Source organism: Orycteropus afer, unplaced genomic scaffold (genome assembly GCF_000298275.1).
Source record: "Orycteropus afer afer isolate SDZICR_OR568_19922 unplaced genomic scaffold, OryAfe1.0 scaffold00004, whole genome shotgun sequence".
NCBI classification, from domain to species: Eukaryota; Metazoa; Chordata; class Mammalia; order Tubulidentata; family Orycteropodidae; genus Orycteropus; species Orycteropus afer.
In genome coordinates, this window is record NW_006921591.1 from 15079187 (window position 1) to 15088145 (window position 8959).

General features: G+C 48.1%; 1 pseudogene; it reads right to left on the reverse strand.

The window, feature by feature from the left end:
- Positions 1-7014: 7014 nt before the first annotated feature.
- Positions 7015-8619, reverse strand: LOC122149710 (annotated as a pseudogene).
- Positions 8620-8959: the final 340 nt, after the last annotated feature.

Sequence of the window (8959 nt, forward strand, 5' to 3'; positions counted from 1 at the left end):
TGGGTAAGAACACAGTCTAAGGATTGGCTGCCAGGGTTAGGGTGTAGGCTAGAGGCAGCCCCAGGTTTACAGAGACAGCCTGAGAATGAGGATGGAAAGTGAGTTAGCGCAGCTCAGCAGGAGGCAGGGAAGACCTAGAGGAAGAGAGTAGGCAGATCAGACCCATACAGACCAGCTGATGCTCATGCCCATGAACCACCCGCTTCTCCAGCCCCCCCCCCAGCTCCAAAGCCAACCAGACTTGTGGTCTGAGACAAGCCTAGGGCACAGTATCCAGCTCTGTCAAGAACCAACTCTGAGACCTTGAGGAAGTAGCTTGTATGGGGCTCAGTTTAGGTGTTGTTTCTTTTCTTTGTATTTATTTATTTTAATTTTTTATTGTGATGTGGGTGAAAGTTTACAGAACAAATTCATTTTCCATACAGCAATTCATACACATTTTGTTTCATGCCATTGACTGCAATTCCCCACAATGTAAAGTTCTCTTCTCACTTCCTCCCTGTAGTTACCTCTTCTGTGTGTCCTTCCTTCCCATGCACTCCCACCCCCCAAACTATCTCCCTGTGCAAACACTGCCCTTCTTTTCTCCCACGGTCCACAGAGTGCATCTGCCTGATATAAATGTTCACCCCATATGTCTGTCTATTATTTGGCTGAAAGTCACAGGAGTGAGTTTAGTACCTGACCTGACGGGTAACTAAGGGCCATAGTCTCAGGGGTCTTACCAGACTCTATCAGACCAGCAAACCTAGCCCACCCCTTTTTTTAATATGATTTTGAGTTTTGTTCCACATTGTTCTCCCACTCTATCCAGGATCTCCTGTACCAAGCCCCCTCCGAGTGGCTGACAGTGGTGGCTAGGCACCTTCTAGTTCTTTGGGTCTCATGGTCATATAAGCTGAGGATCACATGGGCTACTAGTTCCTTGAACGAATTGTTTCCATATGTCTTTGCTTTTCTTCATTCTTCTTTGCTCTGGATCAGGAGAGACGCATCGTTGCATCTAGATGGCCACTTGCAAGCTTTTAAGACTCTAGTCACTACTCACCAAAGTAGGATGTAGAACAATGTTTTTGTATAGTGTATGATGCCAATTGAGCTTGATATCCCCTGTGACCATGGTCCCAATCCCACAGGTCCATTTACTTCTCTGGATAGCTGGTTGTGGCCAAGAAGGCACCACAACCTTGTCCCTTGTCAACTCTACTATACACCTGGACATTCTTACAGCACATACAAATATGTTTGTAGAAACATCATCTGCCACCTCTATTCATGGTCATGGGGATACTCGTCTGGACCTCAGTTTTGTCATCTGCAAAATGGAAATCATGATAGCAATATGCACATCAAACCCTGTGTATTCAAATCCACATAATGACTTCTCTGAGATGTATGAGTCTGGCCTCCCCTCACATGACTTCTCATTTGGCTTCTGATGATTACAGGTGTTCTAGGTGCCAGGAACTTGCCCAGGTGCCTGTGTTATGCAAGGTGGCCCTCACAACCCCTGGGGAGGCTAGGAATTTCTACATGGGGAGACTTAAAGTCATGGGTGAGAAGAGGGAACTAGGGAACTTTCCTGAAGACAGCTTCTATTTATGTACCAAATGCCCTGCTTTTACTTAGACTGTGTATTACAGTTCCTTAAAATTGGAATTCATTTGTTACTTACTTTACCTGTTGTTGTTATGTGCCATCGAGTCGGCCCTGACTCATAGCAACCCCTCCTTGGGTTTCCAAGGCAGTATCACTACGGAAGTAGATTGCCCAACCTTCCTAGGAGTGGCTGGTGGGTTTGAACTGCCAGCCTTCTGGTTTACAGTCAAGTGCTTTAGGCACTATGCTACCAGAGCTCACTTTACCTAAGACTAGGAAAATGTAATCCAGTCATTTCAACATGTATTAGTTTTAATACTAACATTAGTATGAGAAGGGGAATGATGGAAATTATGGGAGACAAGGGCTCTAGGGCCCCTACCCAGGAGAAAAGACCTGTCGATCTGCTCCTTTAAAGATTATAGCTTAGGGAACCCTATGGGGCAGTTCTACTTGTATGGTCCCTTGAGTCAAAATATACTCAACAGCACACAACAGTGCCCCCACAACTATCCACCCTCTTGGGCTGCTAATGGAAAGGAACTACCTATTTATGTTAATTCAGCCCTTTTACCTGTACTCCAGAGCCCAGGAGACCAGAAGAGGGGGGAATTGATTCTGCCTCAAAGAGGAGGTAGGATGAGGGCTTCATAGAGGTGGTAATGTTCCTGCTGGACCTTGAATTTTGACAGATGGGGGGTAAGAGACTGCCCAGGCTGAGCAAGAAGAAGTATGAGCTTGAGAGAGTAGAAGAGACTGGGCTGTGGACCAGGCAGGCCCCATGAGAAGGGCTGGAGAAGCAGCACATCTGTCAGTGGCCACGGTTGAGCTGCCCCTGCCCTGGACACTCCTTTCTCTTGCCGATGGTGACTGAGCTGACTCCATCGGAGTAGTCCCTACCCCATGGCCCAGAGGCCCACTTGCCCTGTGGCCATTGATCTGCATCCCTGAAACCTCTCTCCCCAGGTACCCACATTCCAGGCTGCACCCTGATACACCTCTGAACTGGTGTTTGGTTTTTCATGTCACCTACATAAGGCTATTTGTGTTTTTATACTTATTTGCAATGTTTAAGATAATCTGTTGGTTCAAACCCACCAGCCCCTCCTCAGAAGGAAGAAGGGGCAATCTACTTCTGTAGTAATACTGCCTCGGAAACCTAAGGAGGGGTCGCTATGAGTTGGAGCCGACTCGATGGCACATAACAACAACAACAAGATAATCTGTACATAAAACCCAAACTCACTGCCATCGAGTTGATTCCAACTCATAGCAGCTGCCATTGGGTTTCCAAGGCTATAAATCTTTGTGGATGTAGACTGCCTCATCTTCCTACTACTGAGCTGGTGAGTTTGAACTGCTGATCTTCTGGCTAGCAGCCAAATGCCTTACCCACTATGCCATCAGAGTTCCTTAATCTGTACATATGTCTTCTGTTATTAAGTTAACAAATAGTAAAATGCCTGGCTATATCTTAACAGTGTCACCATTCTGCTTAATATACTTATCTGCTAACCATAATATTAGAGGTTCAAGTCCACCCAGAGGTTCCTTGGAAGAAAAGTCTGGCAATCTACTTCTGAAAAACAACCATTGAAAGTCCTGTGGAGCACAGTTCTGCTCTAACTCACATGGAGTTGCTATGAGTTAGTGTGAACTCAATGGCAACTGGTTTTCAACCAGTTTATACTAGAGTTTACTGCCATCATTGTTTAATCACCACTGGTTACAGGAGAGCACTGACCTAGGGTCTGGAGAATCACAAGCACACTCTGTCCTCAGGTGAAGAGCTGATAGATGTATCATTCAAGTCATGAACATTTATTGAGCACCTACTAGGTCCCTGCCCAGGCTAGGTACTATTGTTGTTGTTACATGCCGTCGAGTCGGACCCGACTCATAGCTACCCCTCCTTGGGTCTCCAAGGCAATATCACTACAGAAGTAGATTGCCCAACCTTCCTTCCGAGGAGTGGCCGGTGGTTTAAACCACCAGTCTTCTGGTTAGCAGTCAATTGCCTTAGGCATTATGCTACCCGAGCTCCCAGCTAGGTCCTAGAGATACAGAAATGAGTAAAAGGTGGCTTGCAGTTAGGTGGGTGACAGACTAGTGAACCAGATGTGGAGTCAACAACAAAGTGACAAATATGCAGAGTGACTTACAGAGAATTGGTCTCCTCTGTCCTAGGGGCTTGAGGGGAAGCAAGAAGCTGCTTGGGCTGCCTGGACTAGCCTTTTCAGCTCTCAGGGCTGTGCATTGACTGGCCCATGGCAGGTGTTTGGGTAGTGCTTGTGTGGCCCTCCCCAAGCAGAACAATTAGGGGGTGGAACCTGACTGCCAATGCCCTTGAGAGTTCAGAGGAAGAAGCTGCAGAGGGGCAGGGGAGGTACCAGAGTCTTCTGGGAAAAGGCAGTGCATAAGCCAGCAAGCCAAGAGGAAGTGTCCCCAAGCCCAGAGGTGAGGCCACATGAGTGGGCCGAGCTTCCTTGGAAGAGCTCGTGGAGCTGCCTTTGTGTGTCTTGGCTGCTTTAGCCCCTCTCTCTACCTCCACACCTCTCCTCCTGCCCTAGAGCAAGACCTTGCCTAATCCCCAATTCTGCAAACCCTGAACCACCAAACCTTACACCATGGCAATGTATGGGAGGCACACAAGACCCACCTGGCCTGGCTTGGCAGTGGCAAGTCTCAGGAAAACAAGAAAGCATCCAACCTCAAATGCTGGTGCTGCAGCTTAAGCTGCCACTGCCTGATGTAGGATTAACCCACCCTCAAGGGAGCCAGCAGACCCCATCCTGCATGCAGCTCCTCCTTGGCTCCCATGGTGCTTAGATATGTAGCCAGCCTTCTGCTAAGACTCCCTCCAGAAGTTAGGCCATATCCTGGCTACTTCTGCAGCCCGCATACCCTGCTCTTGCTGGGCACACAGTTTGTACCATGGAATAATGAATGAATAAGGGAATTCCTTGGCAGGACAGTGAGTAAACTGCACAATTCCAGAGGGCACTCTTTGCTTGGATTCCAATGTAAAGGGCGCCCATGTAGTGCCCAGCATGGTGACCTGGGCGTTGCACATGCCCCCTGCTTCGAGCTCCTGCCTTTGATGCTGATCATGGGCCTTCCTCCTTCTCTTCCCCAGCCAGCACTGACAACCCTGCCCCTCTCCTGACCTGGTAGTACTGCATTAATATAGTGGGCAGTTCCTCTAGGCCAGCTGTCTACTGACAACGGTGAGAGAGAGTTTGGGAGTGCATTCTGGTCATCTGGATTCTTAGTCAGCCAGGGTGCCTCAGGCCTCTGGGAAGATGACCTGAGTTGCGTTAGAGGGCTTCCAGAGTCTCCAGGATTTGCACGGTCTTCCGGTACTGCTCCTCTTTTTCCCTCATCCTTCAGTGGTCCTAGTTACCTACCTGGTAGATGGGACACGGAGCCATGGAAGTTGGTCCTCTGTGGAGTTTGCTTCGCTGGCTTAGCTAATGACATCACCATGGCCCTGACCATCTTCTTATCAGAAAGACTGGGATGGGGCACGTGCATCTGATGCTCAAGAGCAACAGAGGCTTAGGAAGAGAACAATGACACAGGGGCCCCATGGTAGGGAAGGCTCTACAAAGGAGATGGGCTGGAACCTGCATCTGACTGCAAGAACCCAGGACAAGAGTCTTGCATGCAAGTGGCTTGTTAATTGACTCTTGCCTTGTGCAGAATTTTATTGAGTATCCACTGCAGTGATTCTCCCCTGCCCCTCTGTAGCTTCTTCCTCTAAACTTTTACTGAGTATCCATTGCAGTGTGTTTCTTGGAATAGCAGCATCAGAAATTCTGAGGACAGACCCCAGACAGATATATTTTAACAAGCTCCAGGTGACTCTGCTGTAGCTCAAGGTGGTGTAGTGCCTAAGGCATTTGACTGCTAACCAGAAGGCTGATGGTTCAAACCCACCAGCTACTCCTTAGAAGGAAGGTTGGGCAATCTAATCCATAGAGATACCACTTCAGAAACCCAAGGAGGGGTAGCTACGAGTCAGGAACAGCTCAACGGCAGTTAGTTTTTTTTTTTTTTTGGGGGGGGGGGTTAAGATGTGCCAGGCACCAGGCCAAGTGCTGGGGTTACAAAAATATGATTTTGATGCATTTCTAATCCTTAAGAATCTTGGAGTCTGAGAAAGAGACAGGCAGAAAAGAGAAAAACTGTTCCGTGGAAGGGTAGGGTCTCTGGGTGATGCAAAAGGTTAATGTGCTTGCTGCTAACCAATAGGTTGATGGTTTGTGTTAACCCAGAGGATGTCAGAAGAAAGGCCTGACAATCTACTTCTGAAAAAATCAGCCATTGCTAACCTTTTGAAACATAGTTCTACTCTGACACACATGACTCCAGGGCAACCAGTTGGTTAGGAGAGAGGCTGTACCCAAGAGTTATAGAGGCAGAGAGGGAGCCAGTGTATGTGCGTGGGGTGGGAGGCAGTGTTTGAACCACGAGCTAGGAATCCTGGCAAGGGAGGGTGGCCTGAGGACCTCAATGACACAAGGACCATTTTTTTTTTTTTTTTCAAAGCACGTCTTGTCTTTATTGTAAAAGTAGCTCATTATAAAAGCCTTGCTCATTGTAAAAGTAACATGTGCTTGGAAAAATTCAAACCATTCAAAATTCAAACCTGTACAAAATATGTTGTACAAAATATGTACATCCTCCAGTACACTCACACTCCACCCCCACACACCCCTGCACGTACCTACTTACACTCAGACTCATCTCCCCCCACCGACACCCCTCAAGACTCTTATTTTTCTTTACAAAAAGGGATCAAACATACATATAAGAACATATTTATAAAAAGAGGGGATTCTTCCAGATGCTAGAATATGGATGTAGCATGTTTCCACAACTCCTGACTGTGGTTTGGATTCTTTCTTAACTGCTATGAGCCTTGGTTTGTATGTTAGGGAAGTGAGGATGAGAATAACGTTGCCAAACTCACAGGGTGTCTGCTAGACTCAGGTGCAATTTGCACTTACATGAAATCATTTTACAAATTGTCAAGGGCCAAATGCATATGAGGAATGATTACTATTGCCCTCCTCCGTGCTCTCCAAACAGGAAACAACTAGAGTTTTAAAAGGACTGCAGGAAGATGACAGTGCTTAACTCAGTGGCCTAGACTACTTATAATGAGGCTGGTGGGGTGAGGAGAACTTGGTGGCCTCCAGGCCCCTCTAAACACACCCCCAAATATCTCCTTGGTCTTAAAACAGTGAATGTTGGTCTTCAGAGATGCTGAGTAGCCCCTGCTCTCATGGGGCTTTGGGATTGACGAAGGTCCTCTTCACCAGGAGGACACCACTTAGTGCAGATTACAAATCCAGACACTATGGTGATGGTGACCAGGATAGTGAAGATAATCATGGTGGCAATATGTCTTCAGCAGTGGGAGTCTGCTTGGGTCAGACCCTGGCCTCCCAGCCCCAGGTACTTGTGCAGTAAGGTGAGGCAGAGGCCTTGCAGGTAAGCCTTGTCATATTTGGCATAGTGTTGCTCTGTCTGCAGTGTCACAGGCTGGGCTGACACCCAGCTCAGCATCTCCAGGTCCAATGACAGGTGGTCCTGCCCATTGAAGCCAAACTGCCAGAAACTACTAGAGTGGCCATCCTCCTGGATCTTGCAGCTGAACATAGGCTGAGCTCTGTGCATGCTGCTGCCCTGGTTGTGGTTGTTGTTGTTGTTGTTGTTGTTGTTAAGTGCCGTCGAGTCGTTTCCGACTCATAGCAACCCCAGGCACAGCAGAACGAAACACTGCCCGATCCCGTGCCAGCCCCACAATGCCTGCTATGCTTGAGCCCATCATCACAGCCACCGTATCAATCCATCTCGTTGAAGGCCTCCCCCTCTTTTGTCGACCCTCCACCCTACCAAGCATGACATCCTTCTCCAGGGAATGGTCCCTTCTTACAACATGACCAAAGTAGGTGAGACGAAGTCTGGCCATTCTTGCTTCCAAGGAGCATTCTGGCTGCACTTCCTCCAGGACAGATCTGTTAGTTCTTTTAGTAGTCCACGGTACTTTCAGCATTCTTCACCAGCACCACAACTCAAAAGCATCAACTCTTCTTCGGTCTTCCTTATTCATTGTCCAGCTGTCACATGCATATGAGGTGATTGGAAATATCATGGCTTGTGTCAGGCGCACCTTAGTCCGCAAGGAGATATCCTTGCTCCTCAGCACTTGAAACAGTTCCTTCGCAGTTGACTTTCCCAATGCTATACGTCGTCTAATGTCCTGACTGCTGCTTCCATTGGCATCGATTGTAGAACCAAGCAACGTGAATTCCTTGACAACCTCAATCTTCTCTCCATTTATTGTGATGCTGCTCATTGGTCCAGTTGTGAGGATTTTTGTTTTCTTTATATTGAGACGTAATCCATACTGCAGACTGTATTCTTCAACCTTCATCAGTAGGTGGCTTAAGTCATCCTCACTTTCAGCAAGCAAAGTTGTATCGTCTGCATATCTCAGGTTGTTAATGATTCTTCCTCCAATCCTGATACCAAGTTTTTCTTCATATAGTCCAGCTTCTCGGATTATTTGCTCAGCATATAGATTGTATAATCTGGTTGTGGTAGCCCATCAAAGTCCACATCACCACATGCTGCACCTTCTCCCAGGTCCTGTGCTTCTAGGTCATTCTCTCCAGTACTGGGCATCCACGGGCATAATCCATGGGGCCTGAGACTCGACCTTGCTCAAGCGACTGTCATACCAGATGAAGGGCTGGTCGTCCCAAGGCCTATTGCCAGGAACTGGGGAGGCTCAGGCCTGGCTTTGACAGGGTCAGGTAGTGGTAGTGCAGAGAGTGGGTCCCTTTAAGCTATGGTTTGTTTTCAAACTCCAGACTGCCAGATTTGCCATCAACTTCTTAGATAAGGAAGCTGGGCCATTGGCCACCACAGGCAGTGCCCAAGAGCTCTCTGCTGCCTGCTCCCATACCAGCCCCGATAGTTGTAGCAGTGACAGCAATGGCCAGGCATGTGCACTCCTGGGGCTCCACTGGACCCCGGCCTCCAGCCTTGTGCACTGCTCCAGGGTGCCAGCACAAAGACCGTTTTTGATAGGGAGCCAAGTATTGGAACCAGCAGCTGGAGCCTAGAGGAGAAGGAGAGACCCCACTGCCCCAGTCCCACTCCACCTTAGCCCTTTCCCCTAACCACCAGCTTTTACACCCTATCTCATCACCTCCTCCACATCCCCCACTCTCTGGGTTCCAGACAACAGCCTACCCCCTCCCCCATTGTCTTGGTGAGAAATGTGGGTGTACTTCCAGGTCATTACCTCAGAGCACATTTTTAGAAAACGTTAGAGAAAATTTTT